Raw genomic sequence first — 6,139 nt, 5'->3', positions numbered from 1 at the left:
GATCCAAGTGAATGAGATGTTGAAGATTTGAAAGTGTTGATGGTAGCTCACCTTCTACATTGTTATGACTCAAATCTAGTTTTTCAAAACTATTTGACTGGGGAAAGACATTTGAGATTTGGCCACTAAATTTATTGAATCCAAGATCCAAAAAAGTTAGACTCGGAAGAGATAAGAGGGAGGGGGGAATTGAACCGTTGAGATAGAGGTTATGTGAGAGATCAAGGAAAGTAAGATGCGTAAGGTTGGAGAAAGAGGCAGGGATTGACCCCTCAAAATAATTATATGAAAGATCCAATATAGTGAGAGAAGCAGCACTGCAACTGAAGCTGGGAAGATGTTGGCCATTGAGACTGTAAGTAATATATGACAAGTGCAACTATTGAAGTTTTGGTAAGCATAAGATGCTACTTTCCAAGTTTCTCCATACTCTAGTGCCACTGAGACTAAGACTAATTAAAGAGGTAGACTGATTGAGTGGCCTCATTGAACTTTGAGTCATATCTACATCATCCAAAATAAGCTCCTTTAAAAATGTTGCGTTTTGGAGGAACTTCTTCCAACTGCTTTCTTTCCACATTAACTGCAGATTATGAGAGAGATCAAGTGATTCTAATTTAGAAAGTTGTGAGATTTGAGAAGGAATTTCACCTTCAAAGATACAATAAGACAAATTGAGGTGTGTGAGACTCACAAATCCACCAAAGAGAGATGAAAGTTGAAAGTTGAAATTATTGAAAGCAAGATTGAGTGATTGGAGATGAGAAAGATAGAAAAAGGTATTGTTCGGAAGGATTGCATCGAAAAGGCCAAGGCCACTGCATGAGACGTCAAGGCCTATGACACGACCAGAAATGGGGTGACAAGTAACACCAGCCCATGAGCAACAATCTGTCTCATTTTCCCATGTTGCTGTCTTCGGATCCATATCACTGCATTCAGCATGAATGGAAATAGCATAAGTGGGAGAGGTCTCTGCTGACCCAATGAATTGGAGCAAGGCAATTTTATCGTGAAGATGACATAAGGAATGGGAGAATGAGAAGTGAAATATATTGATTTGATTATAATTATTTACGAAATAAAAGTTGGTTAATAAACTTGCTGAACAGAATAAACTTAATTATAAATACTATGTACGAGCTAACAGTTTTAGGTTTTAAACTCGTATTATATGTTTTGATTAAGAAGAAAAATAAAGATAGAGTAACAATTTAAAAATTTTCATAAATTTACAGGTCTTGATGATTGACTTAACCAAACTTATTCGTATATATCCTTCAGTTGGTCATGAGACCTATAAATTTACAAAATTTTTAAAAATATCATTGTTTTTTTAAATTACTTTAACTTAACATAGAGACATTCTTTTGGAGAATCGACGCCATAAAACTTATATGCTAGAGTGGGTTTCCACCATTGAAACCCACTCCATTTATGTCATTTAAGCACCTTCGTTCTTAGTGCTAATGAACATTGAATTGGTGGGTGATTTTTTTGGCTTTTTTTTTCATCTTTGTTTTGGTTATCCACGGTCCTATTGCATTGCTATTCAGTTACTATTGTGGTGAGATTATGTAACTTTCCAAATTGTCCATAATTCCATCCTATTCCATTGTTATTCGTGATGTTCCTATTAAAATTTACTTTTTAATATCAAGCTTCAAATACATTTTTTATAAGAAAAAATTATTTTATGTATATTAGATATGTGATTAATTATATGTTTAAATATATTAATTTAATTATTTGAGATTATTATTTTAAGAAGATTAATCACTTTTTCATAGTTTAGTAATATATATATATATATATAATTCATGAACATTTGTCAACTATATATTGTATTAATCTTTGTGTGTATATTTGATTATAATTAATAATCACTTTCATCTTATTGTAATTTGAAGACCAATACAAAAACTTAGCAAAATTTCATAAAATTTAATATATGTTCTTTAAAATTCATATTACAATAAACTAAAAAAATAATCTTTTTTAATGAGATAAGGTTACACATTGAATACCAAATATAAATGTGTTTCGAAAAAGGTTTTTTCAGAACACATGGGTTCTTTGAGCATTTTCTCTCTTCTTCCTCATTCGAAATTTGATGGGGGGGTTCAGTAAGCAATTTTCCAAACTAAGAACAAGAATCTAAGTTTGTCTTGAGAATTGATGAATTGGTTTTTTCTTGTTAGTGGACTTTGGGATAGGTTCAAAAAGTACGAAGCCCATATTTCATGCAATCAAAAGTGGGTTATTATCTGCATCTCTCCCCTTTCTCCATGTATTCCCACAGTCGAAAAATAATATTTTTTAACGAAATTCGTTGAAAAAAAAATTATCAACAAGTTAAAAGAATATCTTTAATAAATTTTGAAATTCCTTGAAGGATTTTTTAAGAGTTTATTTAAATGATTTAAATAATTATTTGAAAAAAAAACATCTTGAAAAGCGAAGGCAGAAAAAATTATTTAAATTGTATTAAGTTTTATTTCTCATACGACGAGTAACTATTAGAAACAATTAAAATTCATTGATGGTGATCCTACTTTGAAGATAGATATTTGTTATTTTCTATATTATTGACTTAGCAATTATTATACTTTTGTTTGTTAAAAATCTAATCCTATGGAAAAGTGGGGGCAGCAGCATCATCGTAATTGAACCACACATTAGTTTATCAGAAACTTGTGTTATGTTTTTGCTTTTAGGTCTTAATTGATATATCTGATATTTCAAAATCAAAAATTGTTGTTTTATGTCTGAAATGAAGACACTGGTCTTCGTCTCTCTGTCTTTAAAGGAAAAGTCTTCGTCTTTTACCATTCATCTTCTTTAGCCCAATCACTTTATCGTAATCTGCCACCGTTGCCGGGATGTGGAATCCACGCGCTCTCTCTGCTCCACTCGCGGTGCTTCTTCTTCTTCAGTGTCTCCTTGGTACTGTCTCTGGTCAGAGATCTGGCTGGAAGACACTCAGCGGTATAACTTGTCTCTCTCATTCTTCTAATCTATCTTCTCTTACTTCCATCTTTGCTTCTCTTTCTCTTCACTTTCTCTTTTCGTAACCGATATTAACTGTAAACACAAATATAAAGTATTATCTATTTTGTGAAAATCTTATTTTATTCAATTCAAATAACAGACATAAGGCTTTATAGTTTTTTAAGAAAAAAAACAAAAAAAAAAATAGACTCTGTACTTACTAAATAGACTCTGTATGTCTGGTTTTAATAATTTTTTTTAATAATTTTTTTATAATAAAATATGTGTCATCGTTTAATTGATTTGTTTAAATTTATATTTAAAAAAATATTTAAAATTGATGAATAAATTTAAAAAAATATTTAAAATAGATCAATTCACATATATATTATAAAAAATTATAAAAAAAATTATTAAAGCAACTTTATCCATTATTTAAATAGAAAATTAAAAACAGAAAGTAAAATTCGATTCCTAACATTCCCCTTTTAAACTATAAAATTATATGTAATAATATTTAGTTTATTTATGAAGGTTCCAACATGTCTCTAATCTTTCGCAACTTTGATAATTGCTCTAATTTGAATGACTTGATCATTGTATCACTTACTTAAATTTGTGAATTGCACTAATTTAATTTGATAGTTCTTTTTTATAAAGTCTCTTAAAAAATGAAATTTAATATTTATATATTGGCTTCTCCCAATTCTTTGATAATTGTATTATAGAATTGTTGTCATGTAAAATTAATGTATTCTTTTATTCTTTAAAACTCACATTTTCAAATATCCTTTACATCCAATATCCAAAATTAAAGTACTTCATTTTACCTAAATCTAACATATCAAATTATGTCATCTTAGAACTTTTAAAGTCACTACACATACTTCCATCATTTTCATAATATATCGAATCATCCAAATAAAGACTTATAATTAAATTTTACCTCTTTTTTTATATTTTGTAAAAAGTGTATATTCATATAAACATTTATCAAATTTATTTAGAAAAAAATAAGCCATGATCTTATTATACTAAGCTCTATGAGCTTGTTTAAAACCATAAAGTACCTTTTTTAATTTGGACATTAGCTATTAGTTTGGTTTGAACTTGTTTATTTCTTTAGTTTCTTTAAATTTGGTTTTGAAGATCTATTTGATTGCAATGAGCTTTACTCCTTTTGGCATATCAGTTAGCTCCTAAGGCATAATCTGCAGAGTTTCATCCGTCTTGACATGACGTTTTTTTTTCACCTTAACACATTCATTTTAAAATTATCTATATTACATTACGTGTACCATATTTACATAGATAAGACACTTTTTTTTATTTTAGTTTAGAATTCGTTTTCCAATGAATTAAATTCTGACTTTCATTTTTTTGATGTGATGACCAAAATACCACTTAAAATTTAGTTTTTGGAAAACCGAATTTTGAACTAATTTTTTTATTTTTATCTTTATTTTGAATTTTATTAAAATAAAAGGAGAAGGAAAAATAGAAATTATATGTTTTTCTAAGAAAAATATATGTATTTATATGTTTGAAATTTGTTAAATTATACTTTTGAAATAATTTTTTTTATTTTCATTTATTGAAAAATAGGAGATGCAAATAAATATTAAGAAATGATACATTTAATAATTTTTCTTTTTTAATTTTATAATTATTTTTTTTTGAATTATTTATAATATGATTTTGAGAAATGATATGTTTATTATATCTATCTATCTCTCTCTCTCTCTCTCTCTCTATATATATATATATATATATATAAAAGTTGTTTTAATTTGATTCATGTTTTACAATTCCTTTTTTAATTTGAGCTATTGTAATAATGAAATTGAAAATGTATAACTGAATACAAAATATTTGTTTATTCAATTCAACCAATTACACATAAAAGAAAATGAAATTAAACACAAAAAATTAAAATATGTTGGTAGTCTAAATGCTTTAAGGAGTAATTCTATTTTTTTTTAAGTATTTTTATGTTATGTCACTCTTATAATGTTTTAAGGATTAATACAATTTCTTTAAATATTTATACAATTTTCCTTTACTAATTTTTATGCTCAACTCCTAATCTTCAATAAATTAAAGTAAGAAAAATTAACAATTTAAATAAAATAAAAATCATACAAAATTACAAAACAATTTCAAAAAAAATTTCAAACATATAAATACATATCTTTTAATTACAAAAACTTATAATTTCTTTATTTTATTTTCTCCTTTTAATTTAATAAAATTCACAATAAAAAATCAGTTCATAATTCTGTTATGGAGAAATCGAATTCTGATTAATAGTTTAATCAGCATTACATAAAATGAAGATCAGAATTAACCTCCTGAAAAACCGAACTATGAACTAAAATGAAAAGTTATGTTATATGTTTAAACATTCATGAACTAAAAGACTGCTATGTAGTTCATCTATTGTCATAATATCCAACTTATTTGATTCTTCGATCGAATACACAACATCATTAAATTTCATAAACATGAACCGCAAAATTTTTGCAGTAATAATGTTCTCTCCTATATTTTCTCCACATACTTTCATACTTTTCACAATTTTCAAGGTATGAGTTTACTGTTTCATCTTCATCATTCTGTAGAATTTCAAATTCTTCGAGTCTGACATTTTATTCTATTCAAATAACATACCTTTGGCTTCATAACCTTTAGAGCAAAAGAGGAAAAACGGACTTTGCACCCACTAACTCCATATGTCAGTTTCTTAAACTCACGACATCACTGACCATATTATTTAAACAGAAAATTAAAAACAGAAACTAAACGTTTAGTTACTAACATTAATCAACTTGCTAGCAAGTGTAGGATCTGTGCATTTCTTTTCTCTTAACTTTCATTGCTCAGTTTGAGCTGAGTACGGATTTGGATAAATGGCCAAGCTGTGCTCTGAGTTGGCTTGTGGATAATTGATGTAGTGCTTCTAAATAGTTTAGCAATTCTCAAGCTTATTATCAATCTGAGTGAATACGATTGTCGACATAATGTTAAAGATTGTTGCGACATTTTTCACTGCGCTAGGTGTTTTGAAACTTACTTGTGTTCTTGTTTCGCAGGAGGTCCGCCGTTGGTTGTGGCACGTGGTGGATTTTCAGGGATTTTTCCTGATTCC

The 6,139-nt window shown here is 27.8% G+C and overlaps 1 pseudogene; it reads right to left on the bottom strand.

Annotated features, from left to right (window-relative positions):
- The window catches only part of LOC106763206, a 3,789-nt pseudogene extending 2,835 nt beyond the window's left edge, over nt 1–954 (bottom strand).
- Between the last annotated feature and the right edge of the window lie 5,185 nt (nt 955–6,139).

This window comes from Vigna radiata, chromosome 6, assembly GCF_000741045.1.
Source record: "Vigna radiata var. radiata cultivar VC1973A chromosome 6, Vradiata_ver6, whole genome shotgun sequence".
NCBI lineage: Eukaryota > Viridiplantae > Streptophyta > Magnoliopsida > Fabales > Fabaceae > Vigna > Vigna radiata.
This window is presented reverse-complemented; position numbering and strand designations above follow the sequence as displayed.